This window comes from Armigeres subalbatus, chromosome 2 (assembly GCF_024139115.2).
Source record: "Armigeres subalbatus isolate Guangzhou_Male chromosome 2, GZ_Asu_2, whole genome shotgun sequence".
NCBI classification, from domain to species: domain Eukaryota; kingdom Metazoa; phylum Arthropoda; class Insecta; order Diptera; family Culicidae; genus Armigeres; species Armigeres subalbatus.
Genome location: NC_085140.1, coordinates 448,517,771 through 448,535,777, shown reverse-complemented (window position 1 = coordinate 448,535,777; position 18,007 = coordinate 448,517,771).

Sequence of the window (18,007 nt, the reverse complement as noted above, 5' to 3'; positions counted from 1 at the left end):
ACTCTAATTTTGACATAATGCTCCTATACTCATAAGTGAGTAAACATACGGTTACTCAAAAGTGAGCTGTTCCACTTTTTTCCAAAGTGAGTCAAATTTGACTCACTTTTGAGTTGATTCAAATGAGCGTGTAGGCTACTTAAAGTAGAATTGTGTTAGTATGTTTAATGGCGTATAAAGTAGTTCCAATAAACGAGCTCTTTAATAGGTTTTTATCGACGGTGGAAGCGGGACATTTTGCATAAAGGCCATTTCGTATAACGGCATAAAGGATAAAGGACATTTGGCATATATTTGAACAGGGTCAAAAAAGGAGGGTAATTTTGTATAACGGACATTCAGCTTTTTTGTGCTTACTAAAATTGTTGTTGTTGTTGCTCACTTAAAGCAGCATAGTGAATATAACACCGGTCAATGACAAGAGTTAGGGACAAAGAGTCGAAAGTAAAAAGGTCGAAAGACAAAAGATCGAAAGGCAAAAAGTCAACAGGACAAAAGGTCAAAGAGACAAATGGTTGAAAAGGACAATATGTCGAATTGGTTGAGATTGATGAGATGAATATTTAACACTTCTGCTGAAGTTAAATCCATTTCACCAATTACTTTGGAATACACCCAACTGGTTATCAACTTGTACTTGATTGACCTTTTGTCCCTTTCGACCTTTTGTCCTTTCAAACTTCTGTCCCTGTCTTTCGACCTTTTTTTTTCGACCTTTTTACTTTCGACTCTTTGTCCCTAGCCCTTATCATTGACCGGTGTTAAGGGGGAAACGCAATGGAGTGCGGCATAGGAACGGCAACGGAAAGCGGTTTGTCGACGGTTTGTACTAAAAAAATTCCGCATCATTGCCGCAGTTGCAAAACGCAATGCATGCGGATTTGCCGGACAGATTTTATATAACGTTTCAAGTTTTAAAGGAATTCTGATTTTTTCAAAGATGATTTTAATTATTTCTAGAGACGATTTAATTTCAATTATTTAAATAAACTTTTAAATTAATTCTAATTGATTCAGTGACTGCTTTAAATATATCAGAACCTCGATCAGAACAGTAGGAATACTATTTTTTGATGTCTTGAACCGCCGGAAGTTCCTGCAGGAACTGCAGAGGCTCAAAAGTATTGTACATAATTCCAATAAGGAAGCTCCATCACCAATTTCTCCAGAAGATCCATCACAAATCCCTTCGAAAGTTCCTTCAGGAATTGCACCGGAAGTTCATCAAGAAATTGTTTCGGAAGTTTTTGCTGAAATCGCTCCGGATATTTCTCTGGAGAAACCTCCAGGAATTCCTTTGGAAGTTCCTGCATGAAGATGCTCCAGAAATTTCTTCGGAAGTTCCTTAAAGAATTCCCTAGGAAGTTTGTCTAGGAATTCCTCCGGAAAATCCTCCAAAAAGTTCACAAATTCCTTCGGAGTTCCTCCAGCGCTTCTTTCGGAAGTTTCTTCGGAAGTGGCTCCAGAAATTGTTCCAGGAATTCCTCCATAAGTTCTTCCAAAAATGCCTCTGGAAGTTCCTCCATGAATTTCCCCAGAAGCTCCTCCAGGAATTCCTTAAGTTTCTTCAGAAATTCCTTCAGAAGCTCCTGCAAAAATTCCTTCGGTAGTTCCTCCACGAATTCCTCCAGCAGATCCTCTAAGAGTTCCTCAAGAAATTCCGCATGGAGTTCCACCAGGAATTCCTCCGAAAGCTCCTCCACGAATTCCTCCAGGAATTCCACCGGATGTTCCTCAATATTCTGTCGAAAGTTTTTCCAAAACTTCCTTCGGAAATTCCTTTAGGAAATCCTTCGGAAATTCCTCCAAGAGTTCCTCTGGAAATTCCTACAGAAGTTCTTCCGGAAGTTCCTCCAGGAATTCATCCGGAAGTTCCTCCAAGAATTCCTCCGGAAGTTCCTCCAGGAATTCCTCCGGAAGTTTTACCAGGAATTCCTCCGGAAGTTCCTCCGGAAGTTTCTCCAGGAAGTTCCTCCAGGAATTCCTCCGGAAGTTCCTCCAGGAATTCCTCCGGAAGTTCCTCCAGGAATTCCTCCAGGAATTCCTCCAGGAATTCCTCCAGGAATTCCTCCAGGAATTCCTCCGGAAGTTCCTCCAAGAATTCCTCCGGAAGTTCCTCCAGGAATTACTCCGGAAGTTTCACCAGGAATTCCTCCGGAAGTTCCTCCAGGAAGTTCCTCCAGGAATTCATCCGGAAGTTTCTACAGGAAAAAAGTTCTTCCAGGAATTCCCCGGAATTGGTCCTGAAGTTCCTCCCGTAATTTCTCCTGGAGTTCTCCCGTAGTTCCTCCAGGAATTTTTCCGCAAGTGCCTCCAGGAATTCCCCCAGAAGTTCCTCCAGGAAATCCCCCGGAAGTTCCTCCAGGAATCCCACGAAAGTTCTCCAGGAGTTCCTCTGAAAATTCCTCCAAGATTTAACCTGAGAGAGAGAACTTCCGTTCGAAAGATATATAGGAGTAGCTTCCGGAGGAATTCCTGGAGGAACTTCCTGGAGGAACTTCCGGAGGAACTTCCGGAGGAATTCCTGGTGAAACTTCCGGAGGAATTCCTGGAGGAACTTCCGGAGGAATTCTTGGAGGAACTTCCGGATGAATTCCTGGAGGAACTTCCGGCAGAATTCCTGGAGGAACTTGGGTAGGAATTCGTGGAGGAGCTTGTGGAGGATTTCCTGGAGGAACTTCAGGAGGAATTCCTGGAGGTACTTCCGGAGGAATTCTTGGAGAAACTTCCGGAGGAATTCCTGGAGAAAATTCCAGAGGAATTCATGGAGGAACTTCCGGATGAATTCCTGGAGGAACTTCCGGCAGAATTCCTGGAGGAACTTCGGGAGGAATTCCTGGAGGAGCTTGGGGACGAATTCCTGGAGGAACTTCAGGAGGAATTCCTGGAGGAACTTCCGGAGGAATTCTTGAAGAAACTTCCGGAGGAATTCCTGGAGAAAATTCCAGAGGAATTCATGGAGGAACTTCCGGAGGAATTCCTGGAGGAACATCCGGAGGAATTCCTGGAGGAACTTCCGGAGGAATTCCTGGAGGAACTTCCGGAGGAATTCCTGGAGGAACTTCCGGAGGAATTCCTGGAGGAACTTCCGGAGGAATTCCTGGAGGAACTTTCGGAGGAATTCCTGGAGGAACTTCCGGAGGAATTCCTGGAGGAACTTCCGAAGAAATTCCTGGAGGAACTTTCGGAGAAATTCCTGGAGGAATTCCTGGTGGAACTTCCGGAGAAAATCCTGGAGGCAATTCCGGAGGAATTCCTGGAGTAAATTCCGGAGGCATTCCTGGAGGAACTTCCGGAGGAATTCCTGGAGGAACTTCCGGAGGAATTCCTGGAGGAACTTCGGAGGAATTCCTGAGGAACTTCGGAGGAATTCCTGGAGGAACTTCCGGAGGAATTCCTGGAGGAACTTCCGGAGGAATTCCTGGAGGAACTTCGGAGGAATTCCTGGAGGAACTTCCGGAGGAATTCCTGGAGGAACTTCCGGAGGAATTCCTGGAGGAACTTCCGGAGGAATTCCTGGAGGAACTTCCGGAGGAATTCCTGGAGGAACTTCCGGAGGAATTCCTGGAGGAACTTCCGGAGGAATTCCTGGAGGAACTTCCGGAGGAATTCCTGGAGGAACTTCCGGAGGAAGACCTGGAGGAACTTCCGGAGGAAGTCCTGGAGGAACTTCGGAGGAATTCCTGGAGGAACTTCCGGAGGAATTCCTGGAGGAACTTCCGGAGGAATTCCTGGAGGAACTTCCGGAGGAATTCCTGGAGGAACTTCAGATGGAAATACTGGAGGAACTTCCGGAGGAATTGATGGAGGAGCTCCCGGAGGAATTCCTGGAGGAGCTTCCGGAGGAATTCCTGGAGGAACTTCCGGAGGAATTCCTGGAGGAACCTCCGGAGGAATTCCTGGAGGAACTTCCGGATGCTTTCCTGGAGGAACTTCTGAAGAAATACTGGAGGAGCTCTCGGAGGAATTCCTGGAGGAACTTCCGGAGGAATTCCTGGAGGAACTTCCGAGGAATTCCTGGAGGAACTTCCGGAGGAATTCCTGGAGGAACTTCCGGAGGAATTCCTGGAGGAACTTCCGGAGGAATTCCTGGAGGAACTTCGGAGGAATTCCTGGAGGAACTTCCGGAGGAATTCCTGGAGGAACTTCCGGAGGAATTCCTGGAGGAACTTCCGGAGGAATTCCTGGAGGAACTTCCGGAGGAATTCCTGGAGGAACTTCCGGAGGAATTCCTGGAGGAACTTCCGGAGGAATTCCTGGAGGAACTTCGGAGGAATTCCTGGAGGAACTTCCGGAGGAATTCCTGGAGGAACTTCGGAGGAATTCCTGGAGGAACTTCCGGAGGAATTCCTGGAGGAACTTCCGGAGGAATTCCTGGAGGAACTTCCGGAGGAATTCCTGGAGGAACTTCCGGAGGAATTCCTGGAGGAACTTCCGGAGGAATTCCTGGAGGAACTTCCGGAGGAATTCCTGGAGGAACTTCCGGAGGAATTCCTGGAGGAACTTCCGGAGGAATTCCTGGAGGAACTTCCGGAGGAATTCCTAGGAACTTCCGGAGGAATTCCTGAAGGAACTTCCGGAGGAATTCCTGGAGGAACTTCCGGAGGAATTCCTGGAGGAACTTCCGGAGGAATTCCTGGAGGAACTTCCGGAGGAATTCCTGGAAGAACTTCCGGAGGAATTCCTGGAGGAACTTCCGGAGGAATTCCTGGAGGAACTTCCGGAGGAATTCCTGGAGGAACTTCCGGAGGAATTCCTGGAGGAACTTCCGGAGGAATTCCTGGAGGAACTTCCGGAGGAATTCCTGGAGGAATTTCCGGAGGAATTCCTGGAAGAACTTCCGGAGGAATTCCTGGAGGAACTTCCGGAGGAATTCCTGGAGGAACTTCCGGAGGAATTCCTGGAGGAACTTCCGGAGGAATTCCTGGAGGAATTCCTGTAGAAACTTCCGGAGGAATTCCTGGAGGAACTTCCGGAGGAATTCCTGGAGGAACTTCCGGAGGAATTCCTGGAGGAACTTCCGGAGGAATTCCTGGAGGAACTTCCGGAGGAATTCCTGGAGGAACTTCCGGAGGAATTCCTGGAGGAACTTCCGGAGGAATTCCTGGAGGAACTTCCGGAGGAATTCCTGGAGGAACTTCCGGAGGAATTCCTGGAGGAACTTCGGAGGAATTCCTGGAGGAACTTCGGAGGAATTCCTGGAAGAACTTCCGGAGGAATTCCTGGAGGAACTTCCGGAGGAATTCCTGGAGGAACTTCCGGAGGAATTCCTGGAGGAACTTCGGAGGAATTCCTGGAGGAACTTCCGGAGGAATTCCTGGAGGAACTTCCGGAGGAATTCCTGGAGGAACTTCCGGAGGAATTCCTGGAGGAACTTCCGGAGGAATTCCTGGAGGAACTTCCGGAGGAATTCCTGGAGGAACTTCCGGAGGAATTCCTGGAGGAACTTCCGGAGGAATTCCTGGAGGAACTTCCGGAGGAATTCCTGGAGGAACTTCCGGAGGAATTCCTGGAGGAACTTCCGGAGGAATTCCTGGAGGAACTTCCGGAGGAATTCCTGGAAGAACTTCCGGAGGAATTCCTGGAGGAACTTCCGGAGGAATTCCTGGACGAACATCCGGAGGAATTCCTGGAGGAACTTCCGGAGGAATTCCTGGAGGAACTTCCGGAGGAATTCCTGGAGGAACTTCCGGAGGAATTCCTGGAGGAACTTCCGGAGGAATTCCTGGAGGAACTTCCGGAGGAATTCCTGGAAGAGCTTCCGGAGGAATTCCTGGAGGAACTTCCGGAGGAATTCCTGGAGGAACTTCCGGAGGAATTCCTGGAGGAACTTCCGGAGGAATTCCTGGAGGAACTTCCGGAGGAATTCCTGGAGGAACTTCCGGAGGAATTCCTGGAGGAACTTCCGGAGGAATTCCTGGAGGAACTTCCGGAGGAATTCCTGGAGGAACTTCCGGAGGAATTCCTGGAGGAACTACAGAAGGAATTCCTGGGGGAACTTCCGGAGGAATTCCTGAAGGAACTTCCGGAGGAATTCCTGGAGGAACTTCCGGAGGAATTCCTGGAGGAACTTCCGGAGGAATTCCTGGTGGAACTTCCGGAGGAATTCCTGGAGGAACTTCCGGAGGAATTCCTGGAGGAACTTCCGGAGGAATTCCTGGAGGAACTTCCGGAGGAATTGCTGGAGGAACTTCCGGAGGAATTGCTGGAGGAACTTCCGGAGGAATTGCTGGAGGAACTTCCGGAGGAATTGCTGGAGGAACTTCCGGAGAAATTTCTGGAGGAACTTCCGGAGGAATTCCTGGAGGAACTTCCGGAGGAATTCCTGGAGGAACTTCCGGAGGAATTCCTGGAGGAACTTCCGGAGGAATTCCTGGAGGAACTTCCGGAGGAATTCCTGGTGGAACTTCCGGAGGAATTCCTGGAGGAACTTCCGGAGGAATTCCTGGAGGAACTTCCGGAGGAATTCCTGGAGGAACTTCCGGAGGAATTCCTGGAGGAACTTCCGGAGGAATTCCTGGAGGAACTTCGTGAGGAATTCCTGGAGGAACTTCCGGAGGAATTCCTGGAGGAACTTCCGGAGGAATTCCTGGAGGAACTTCCGGAGGAATTCCTGGAGGAACTTCCGGAGGAATTCCTGGAGGAACTTCCGGAGGAATTCCTGGAGGAACTTCCGGAGGAATTCCTGGAGGAACTTCCGGAGGAATTGCTGGAGGAACTTCCGGAGGAATTGCTGGAGGAACTTCCGGAGAAATTTCTGGAGGAACTTCCGGAGGAATTCCTGGAGGAACTTCCGGAGGAATTCCTGGAGGAACTTCGGGAGGATTTCCTGGAGGAGCTTGGGGAGGAATTCCTGGAGGAACTTCCGGAGGAATTCCTGGAGGAACTTCCGGAGGAATTCCTGGAGGAACTTCCGGAGGAATTCCTGGAGGAACTTCCGGAGGAATTCCTGGAGGAACTTCCGGAGGAATTCCTGGAGGAACTTCCGGAGGAATTCCTGAAGGAACTTCCGGAGGAATTCCTGGAGGAACTTCCGGAGGAATTCCTGGAGGAACTTCCGGAGGAATTCCTGGTGGAACTTCCGGAGGAATTCCTGGAGGAACTTCCGGAGGAATTCCTGGAGGAACTTCCGGAGGAATTCCTGGAGGAACTTCCGGAGGAATTGCTGGAGGAACTTCCGGAGGAATTGCTGGAGGAACTTCCGGAGGAATTGCTGGAGGAACTTCCGGAGAAATTTCTGGAGGAACTTCCGGAGGAATTCCTGGAGGAACTTCCGGAGGAATTCCTGGAGGAACTTCCGGAGGAATTCCTGGAGGAACTTCCGGAGGAATTCCTGGAGGAACTTCCGGAGGAATTCCTGGTGGAACTTCCGGAGGAATTCCTGGAGGAACTTCCGGAGGAATTCCTGGAGGAACTTCCGGAGGAATTCCTGGAGGAACTTCCGGAGGAATTCCTGGAGGAACTTCCGGAGGAATTCCTGGAGGAACTTCCGGAGGAATTCCTGGAGGAACTTCCGGAGGAATTCCTGGAGGAACTTCCGGAGGAATTCCTGGAGGAACTTCCGGAGGAATTGCTGGAGGAACTTCCGGAGGAATTGCTGGAGGAACTTCCGGAGAAATTTCTGGAGGAACTTCCGGAGGAATTCCTGGAGGAACTTCCGGAGGAATTCCTGGAGGAACTTCGGGAGGATTTCCTGGAGGAGCTTGGGGAGGAATTCCTGGAGGAACTTCCGGAGGAATTCCTGGAAGAACTTCCGAAGACATTTCTGGAGGAACTTCAGAAGGAATTTCTGGAGGAACTTCCGAAAGAATTCCTGTAGAAACTTCCGAAAGAATTCCTAGAGGAACTTGCGAAGGTATTCCTGGAGGAACTTCCGAAAGAATTCCTGGAGGAGCTTTCGAAGGAATTTCTGGAGGAATTTCCGAAGGAATTCCTGGAGGAGCTCTCGAAGGAAGTGGAAATTCCTAGCGGAACTACTTAATTTATTAGAAACTTTTTTTTCAAATTAATTTGTTTAATTTTCGATTTTCATTTCCATTCAGAATAATTTCCTTCGGAGTTTCAGAAAGTTTTCTCTTGATATTTGAGAGGAATTCTCTTGGTATTTTTTTGGAATTTCATAGGAATTTTTCGTTAAAAATCAGTGGAAATCCCTTGTAGATTCAGAGTAATTATCAAACAAAGCTAATTTTCATGGTAAATTAAGTTAATTTTGATGGTAAATCAAGAGAAAATTTTACATGGAATTTTTCTCGGAAATACAAAGGATCTGGGAACTCAAACTCACAATTCCAGGGATTTAATTTGAATGAATAGTGGATGTTCTATTGAAATTGGATTTACTTGATGGATAAAGACAAGTAGAACGACGATTTTATGATTAATAATATAATTATTATTGTTTCTTGGAGGTTTTCACGATTTCCATAAATAATTTTATTCATTTTCAGCAATTCAGTTTAATCAAGTGGTCCTGATTATGCTTTCTCTGAAGTTCTCTGCTACTGAAAATATAATACAAATTTGAATAAAATCACTTCATGCTAAAAGTAAACAAATCTTTCCGCAATACCGCTGCCGCATTTTTTGAAAATTTTCAAAAAATATGCGGTTTTAGTACATTCCGCATTTGCCGTTCCGCACCATTGCGTGCCGTTCCATATACAGCCGTGTATTCAAAAGTGACAGCTGCCGCATCCTGCCGTTGCCGTTCCGTTGCCGCACTCCATTGCGTTTCCCCCTTTATATTCACTATTCGGTTTTTTTCACAGCGCCGCTTAGTCAAGCAACAACAAATTTAGTGAACACAAAAAAAAATTATTGGATTTCAATAATAATATTAAAAAGTCATAATCTTGATAATAGATGTTATTCCTCATTTAGATTCATGGGGCTTCCTGTAAAATGTAAATTAAGGCAAAGGTGAATGAGATTCCTTCTTTAGAATAAGGCGCTTGTATTGATGAAGCCAATGATGGATGTGATCCCTTCTTCAAGTGTAAGCGCTTGCCCGGTTTTATGCAATGGTGGATGTAATACCTTCTTTAAAAGTAGGCATTTGCTAGGAATAAGGCAATAGCAGATGTGATCCCTTTTTTAAAGTAGGTGTTTGCCCGTATTGAGCCAATGGTGGATTAGATCTCTTCTTCAAAACAAGGTTTTAGTTTGGCATTATGCAATGATAATTGTGGTTCCTTTTTTGGAAAGAGATGATTGCTTAGAATGAGTCAATGATAGATGTGATCGCATCCTACGAAGTAGATCTGACGTTTTGTTTCTGTGTGGCCTAATTCCGCCGAACTAGCTATCCGTTGATTTGATTGCTTGTGTGCTGGCTTCCCGAGCGTGCAACTCCGGGCGTGCCCGACAAGGAAGGAGGCAAAGTCATGGCCTGCTATTCACTAGTCAATGTTGGCAACCGAACCGTTATACGGATGATATTTGCATATCTGTCATCAATGCTCGCTCATAGTGGATTACCCAATTTCTATTATATCTCACCCTCACATTCCCCTTCTTCTCACATCAAAAAAGAGAAAAAAAAACATTGATTTGCGATTTTCATAAAACAACTATTTACATAATTTTTTCACGCAATTTTTTTTTACATTACAGCCAAGTTTAATTATTAGGGAGTATCCAATATCCGTACTCAATTCCCATATTCAAAATCATCCTAATTCAAATATTTCAATCCTACGTTTGATACGATTTTCCAATCCTTTCGCAAGTGCATATTTACTAAACAAATTAATCCAGCCTTTTTTCTAAGCCTTGTGAACTGTCAACTTTTGGTCATGATCTTCCATCTGTATTTCTTTTTTTTTGCAAATGCTGGATATCATTGCAATCCAAAACCAACTTCGAGCCGGCAGACCATATCCAATACAATTTTGATGGCCTCCCAACGGGAAAAGTCAAAACAATATCGGTGGCTCTCCAAAACATGGTCCTTCAAGCTTAAGCCAATCAGTCCGGCACTCTCACACAACACCTTTGAAATTCTAATTTGAAACGTTGCGTTCTGCTGGTCCGCCGCATTAACGTTTCTTTGACGCGAACAATCTACCCCTCTTCTACACAACCATCAAAAACTGCAACAATCCGATACTCTTTCAGAGCACCTTCGACAACACAAGCAGAAAACCGATGAGAAAACAAATCATTTATTCCGAAAACAAATCATGTTTAATCGAAACCGATAAGAACAACAAATCATTTAATCTGATACCTTCGACATTGCAAGTGGAAACCGATGAGAAAACGAATCATTTGTTTCGACGCTACTTCAGAGTTCTTTCGATATTTAATACGTTTAAGTCAAACCGATGAGAAAACAAATAAATTATTTCAGCGCTCTTCCAGAGTGCCTTCGACATCACAAACCAAATCCGACGAGCAAATTATTCATTTTTCCATCTGGAAGTCTTTGACATCCCAAGTCAGAACCGATGGACAAAACATTCAATCCGATGCTCTTCCAGAGCGTCTTCGACATTACAAGTCGAAACCGATGGGCAAATCATTCAATCCGACGCTCTTCCAGAGCGTCTTCGACATCACAAGTCGAAACCGATGAAAAAAATATTCAATCCGACGCTCTTACAGAGCGTCTTCTACATTACAAGTCTAAACCGATGAGAAAACAAATCATTCCGGCGATCTTCTCCTCGACATCACAAGTCAAAACCGAAGAAAAAATGTCCCAATCACGCCCACAGGATACTTACAGAACAATAATTTTCAACCAGGAACAACCTAGTAGGATCGCCAAATGTGTGACCTGTTGATTTGATCGCTTGTGTGCTGGCTTCCCGAGCGTGCAACTCCGGGCGTGCCTGACGAGGAACGAGGCAAAGTCATGGCCTGCTATTCACTAGTCAATGTTGGCAACCGAACCGTTATACGGATGATATTTGCATATCTGTCATCAATGCATGCTCAGAGTGGATTACCCGATTTCTATTATATTACACCCTCACAGTTTCTACTATCAGTTTTTTTCCTTATCATAAGACGAGTTCGTACAATTCCGTTTAGTTCCACCGCTTGAGACAAGTAAAGACATTCCACTAAAAGCAAAAAATAATGTTTTTAACAATTTTTTTTTTGCTTAAGATCAGGAACATTTCCGTGGGAAAAAAGAGACGGCAATACAATTTCACTCAGTCTCTGAGTGATTTGAAACGGGTGTGTAGCAAATTCTTAGTTCACAGCACTTACATAATTATTCTTTTTTTCGGTTTACGTATCAGCTTGGTGTTATATTGAGCCATTTCTCCAATATTTTTTTTAAATAGTTTTCAACCATTTGATTGAATCTAACTCCGTCTAACTCCGAAAAATAAAGCTCTAGCGTTAGCAGTATATTAAGGCCACTCCTGACGGAATCCAAGTTTCAAAGTGCTCGCGTTTTCGGGGGCACACCACTCGATACGGAGGCGGCGCACAACTGTCATTGTTTTTGTTGATTTAGCTTTGCTGCGTCGCAGCATGCGTGAAATAATCAGAGAGCTGGGAAGTTCATGTGGAAATCATCTGTTTCCTAGAGATGAGCCAGCCTAGGGCTGAAAATCTCTTTAATAAAGTTAAAAAAAAATCTGTTTCCTCCTTGTTTTATCCATACCAGCTTTGACGTGATAAATGGCTAATAGTGATACCCATCGGCCATAAATTTGAATTATTACCGACGATAAATAAATACAAATTCCTGTTATTAGCTGATGTGTTGGACTTAAATTACAACGCACTTTTATTTTAAATCATGAAACATAGTGGTCCTAGAGGTGTTACAAATTATCAGATAATGTTGGGATCAACCAGATTCGTTTGTTTCAAATATTTACCGTTTGTGGTATATTACTTCTGTTAAGCATCATGTTCCAAAAATTTAGATTTTTTTTTGATATTTTGTTTATATCACATATCACATATCTTGCAGGATCGCAAATGTGATATTCCACAATAACTCAACACAATATTAGTATTAATAACCTTTAATAACAGGTTCCACTTTTACTTACATAAAACACTGCTCTTCATTTTACTCCACGTTGACACTCCATCCACGCCTACCTCAAAATACTCACTTTCCAATCTACACTATTATTCTAGAATACCACATTTTTTGTATATCCTTGGAAGATGCTACAAAACTTCTGAGGATATGTTTGGAGTTTCTTTGGAAATTCTTCGAAATAAACTCGATTTTTTTAATTAATCCATTTCTGTACAAGTAAGTTGTATAGATGTTTTTCATTCAGATATTTCTCAAACTTAATATAGCCACTTTAGATTAAAGTACTGCTATTTATAGGGTAAAATGCCCAATAGTGGAAGCCCTAGAAGCGAAACTTTGCTTTTTTTGTCATAAGGAGTAGAAATTTTCAACATAATAATTCTGCTGAAATCTAATACCAAGTTCTGCATCTCCTCTTCACGATACATACAACAATCAAATACAGGACGTTATTCGTTGAAATTAAAATTTTAAAGTCTGACTGAATTCGCCCTATAGTAGACCCCCTGGGGGTCCATAATAGGAATTTCCCTGTAGTCGACACTTCATTTGATTTGTATGTTCCGTTTCGGGACGTTCTTTTTTTCTATTATGGACCCCTCAAAATATTACTATAATGGACAATCTCGTGTTTATTTTTTATAGAATTGTAAAAAATCATTTAATTTTACTTTCCATAACATTTCCAATGCATGTAATCAAATCATAAGACTGTAAGGTAGGTTCTCCCAAAGGAATTTCATAACAAAATGTTTACATTGTGCTGTAATAATGCAAAAATGGCTGGAGGGTCCACTATTGGTTGGGGGTCCACTATTGGGCACTTTACCCTACCATACGAGAAGTAGCATTCACTGATTCTCTAAGACGCGTTTCTTATTCTGTTTTGGTTTCTTAAATTGTAAAAATGATATAATACGGATTTTTACCATGAATCGATACAAAAGTACAAACACAATCTGTCTTTTATAATAAGATCCGTTATCCGTAATCTACAGAGATCTGATTTCATTGCGTTTCGTATTTCTCGCTTTCACACAGACTTCAAATTAGTCAGCAGATCTACCGAATTCGTACCTATAAACTTTATTCATAATTCAAGGTTTACATAATTTACTCTGCGCAAGCTACGCAGGAAAATCTAAAAAAATAAAAGACTGGTCATCCTGAAGCAAATAAATTGTTCTACACTTTTTCGACCTCTCTTTTTGTTTAAGTCAAAAATCCATCAAATCGAAATCAGCAACGCCTAAAAAATACGACCAGTTTTCTTGAGAAAATCCTCAATAGGATCACATATTGCTGTAAAAGTAACACAAATACTCTATAACTCACAATCAGCTTCCAACACATTTAAGCTGAAATAATTGTGCCATCTGCTGGAATTTACTCAAAACCACACTACACAATGTTCATACGGCATGTGGCAACCGACAGCGCCTGACACTCACTTCCCCTTCATTTCGGTGAAAAGGAGAAGGCAAAATAAAAGATTCCACCTTTGACTGCTGCTGGCAGTGTTGTACAATCATAGCATTAGCGAGGACTCGCACCCCCACTGAGAACGCAATTCATAGTATGCTGTTTATTTTGTCACAAAATTTTCAGTAGAAAAAATGCTGTAAGTGAATAGGTAGTGGGATTTATTACGTTAAACGATTTTCTGTTAGAACAATTATTAGTCTCTTTCTCGATAGTACAGCGACGATTGCTCCGGGAATTTTCGTATATGAATCCCTGATAACAGCTAATAATAATTTTATTCAACAGCGAGCATTCGATACCTACTGGAACAAAGGCGGATTTGTCGGATTTGGCGGATTTGTCGCGAAATTGAATAAAATTAAGGAAGTTTATAAAGTAGTTTCAAATTATGATTTCAAAAGCGCTGCAATTCCATTTTTGCCAAACATTAACCTGATCTCGAATCAACATCGGACCAATTTTTCAATATGATGCACATTGCAGTGCTTCTTTAATTTTTATGTTTTTTAAATAGCTTGAGGTTCAAAAAATATGTTTTTGGGAAACTTTCTTAGAATGAGTCAATAAGCAAAAAGGCGTCTTCATGAGTTTTCCGGCATCAGAAATAGAAAAAAAAGCAAAAAGGATTTGTTTACACTGATTCTAAAAGATGCTCATGTTATTATGTTGGCAACTTTAATTTTTGATTAATTGCATATTATTCGGCAACTCGGCCGTACGAAAACCATTTTTTTGTTAAATATCTTGGCTGTGCATATGTGCACAGCACATGTTTCGAAATGGACAAATTGATATGAAATTTGCGAAAAAGAATCCACGTGTCTTGGAGGGACAATTTAGTAAAATGGATGATTAGTCAATAGATTTTTTATTAAATTTGATTAAATAGTCCGCAAGATACATGGATGAACTGATTAGAGAAATTCAGTTGAACTTCCTCATGTTCAATAAAAAGGAAGAAACGAATGTGGAAGCTAATGCGTTTTTTTTTATCTGAGAAAATGGAAACTTCTGGAGACCCTGATGGACTATATAAATTACTTTCTATTAAACATCCATTCGACTAAACATACCAAGATTATTCATTCGAAAATCCGCCTTCGATCAAATGTCAATTCGACCAAAATGTCCTTTCGACCAAATGTACGAAGATTCTTCATTCTAGAAAAAAATCTGCTTTTGACTAAATGTCCATTCGATTTAGGGGCTGTCCACAAACAACGTAGACCGAAATTTCACTTTTTTAAACCCCCCCGTCCCCCCTAGTAGACTTTTCCAAAATCCCTCCCTCCCCCCCCCCATGATGTCTACGTAGACTTTACCAAATTTTCAGGGAATCAAGTTTTCTGAAATGCGGCTTTATTTGCTTCCTAGTAACACCCCAGATGAATTTGAGCCATAAACAAATTGAAATGTCAATTTGAGAACATTTTTTTTACGAACAGATCGTAAGTTTCGAGTGGAAGAAGGATTTTCAGTTATAATTTGTTAAAAAAAAAACGACAAAGATATATTTTTTCCCATGGTATTAATTATTTTGAATCTCCTGCGTTAGACTATTACGTGATTAGCGTGAAAAAAGCTTTGCCTTTCTGTATATTAGGTTTTTGAATTTTAAAATTTCCCAATTGATAACCTTGAAATACTCCAAAGAACTCTCCGTGATAATTCCGAAGCATTTCTTGAAAATTCCATGCAATATCCCGCTGAATAATCATCTGTTGAAATTCCAAGATTTTTCTTCTAAATTCCAAAAGTTTCCCCGTAAAAAACCGAGTAATTTTCCGTGAAAATTTAGAACTATATCCCGAGGTAATTTTTAGTTTAAACGGACATTTTGAAATATTTCCCATGGAAATTTAGAATTCCTACGATATTTTTTAATTTCTCTGGCAAATTTGGAGCAATTTCTTAAGGAAATTTCAATAAATTTTATGGGCATTCCAAAAAATATTTTATATTACGGAAAATATTACGGAGAATTTTCAGTTGAACTTTTTGTGAACTTCTTGTAAAAAATCGAATAAATTTTCATGAAAATTAGAAGGGATTTTTTACAAAAAGTGCAATTTTTTTTGTGGAAACTTAAACTGTTTTTGGTGGGAAATTCAAATAATTTCTTGTGAAAGTTTTCAACAATTCATTTCGAAATTCCGGAAATTTTCCATGGATGATTCCAAAGAATTTGCATTAGAACTGTTGAAGAAATTTACGAAGGAGAATTTTCCACGGGCATTTCGAATAATTTTGCTTATATTTGCGAAGAATTCCTCGCGAAAATTCCGAAGAATTTCCGAAATTAAGCAAAAAATTTCGGGGACTTCCCAGAAAATATTCTGGGGGGTTTCTCGCGGAAATTTTGGAGAATTTCCTTTACAAGTTCCAAAGAATATCTTTTGGGCATTCCAAAGTCTTTTTCTTGGATATTCCAAAATGCTTCCTTTGTAAGTTCACAAAAAAAAAATCCGTTGAAGTACGACATAATTTCCATATTTGCAAAGAAGTTCCTGCCAAAAATCAAACGAAATTCCAAAAATCAAGTAGAAATTCTGCAGTAAAATCCAAGTGAAGATTTTGGAAAAAAAAATCGAAGGTTTTTATAGAATACTTTGAATAATTTTCCTGCTCAACACAGAAGAATTTCCTAGTTTTAAGCCGTAGCTCAGACTTTTACTTTAGTGAAATTCATTAAATTTTTAAGGAGAAATGCAAGAGAATATTTCGGTAATGTCTTGCAAAAAAAACCGGAACATCATAAAAAAATCAAATCAGTGAAAACAAGTGCGAAACGAAGCTTTTAAAAAACACTTAATTAAAAAGTCTACGTAGACTTTTGGTATACCCCCCCTCGTCCCCCTTCGTAGACTATCGTAGACTTTTTCGAAACCCCTCCCCCCCCTCAAGAGTCTACGTGGGAGTCTACGATGGACAGCCCCTTAGTATCCTTTCGACTAAACGTCATTTGACGAAATGGCGAGGATTCTTATAATCTTATATAATACATTGTGCTGCACGTGTGAACCGGTCGAGTGCTAGACCAAATTTGTACGCACTTTTTAGATTTTTTTTTGTTAAGATTTTAAAAATAGAGGCGTAAAAATACAGTTTCTTTGGGGTAGTTGATAAAAATATTTGACAAAAAAGGTTATTTGGTTGTATTTATGAACAAATACGTATTTTGTTTCCTACCTGAAAGCTTTTGCAGTGTTTTTCTATCGACTAACTGTTTTGTTCTCGACCATTTCATCTTGAGAGCATAACAGCGGTAACAACCAGTTTGGGACGGAGGACATCTTTGTTTTCTATACTGGCATGGGGGCGCACCCCAGAATTTAAAAAAAAATGGGGCCGTCATGAAAAATGATAGGTTTTGGAGACTAATATATAAGTCGTTCATTTTTCATTCATTGAAATCTAATAATTTCCAATAGCTAGTAAACCATTACTTTGTGCTTCATTCTCAGACACTTTTTTACTTCAATCAGTAAGCTTTCACACGATTTCCCTCTCCTTATAAGTTTTCACCGATCCACTCGGTTCATTTATGGCATATTTTCATATATGGAATTTATTGGTGGTGTAAATGGGTAGGGAAGAATGGTCTTTAACGCACTTGCAGAGCAATTGGCCTAGTTCGATCGTAAGATGAATGTGCAAAACGTTAATAAAATTAACAAATGGTTACTTTTATACGTTGCAAAGTCGCAAAGAGCTAGTTGCTTGGAGTAGGAGATCAACATGATATGTAGCCAGTCTTGTAAATTTTGTTGTTGATGTGCTCCTTTTATTTGTTATAAGAGACGGGTCCTTTTTATTCGCAAAGTCATATAGGGAAAGTGTTTCGTTTTACATCTCACTGAACATACAGAAAGCATATACAGCATCAATCTCATCGCTTATTTTTGCCAACATGGGTGCTCACTGCTAAAAACAAAAAATCACAAAAATAATAAGCAAATCAAATTCCTTTTCGTTGCTTTGTTTTCGATGGAATGAATATGGGAGCTATGAGATGAAGTGCCGAATCGTTCCCCTATCTACAGTTCGTACAGCCGAACATAGGGCTGTCCCCTAATAGTTTTTGTCTGGAAAGTTATGTCATCTTCGCAAATACATTGTTTAATTACAAACGATCTGAAATACATGCAAAAGTGCAATGATCCATCCAAATTTTCAGCTGGCAGCCATGAGAAGTATAAATGCTCATCGAACGCTGAATTGTAAGTCAAACATTCCTCCGTAGAAATATGGTGTTGTGAAAACTATCGTATTAAAATTCTTGCAAAGAGCAAATATAGTGCAATCAGAGGATTTTTTAATAACATTTACATTATCGTCCTAAACCCTAGGAAAGCGGGCTTCAAAATTGATATGCTCATTAGCTATAATACGACAATAATATCCATATTAAAACATAATAAATACCGGTCACGAAACGCTGATTTTATCTCTCCGGGGATAAATCCTCTCTAATCAACTAAGCTCATTATTTTATTGCATAAG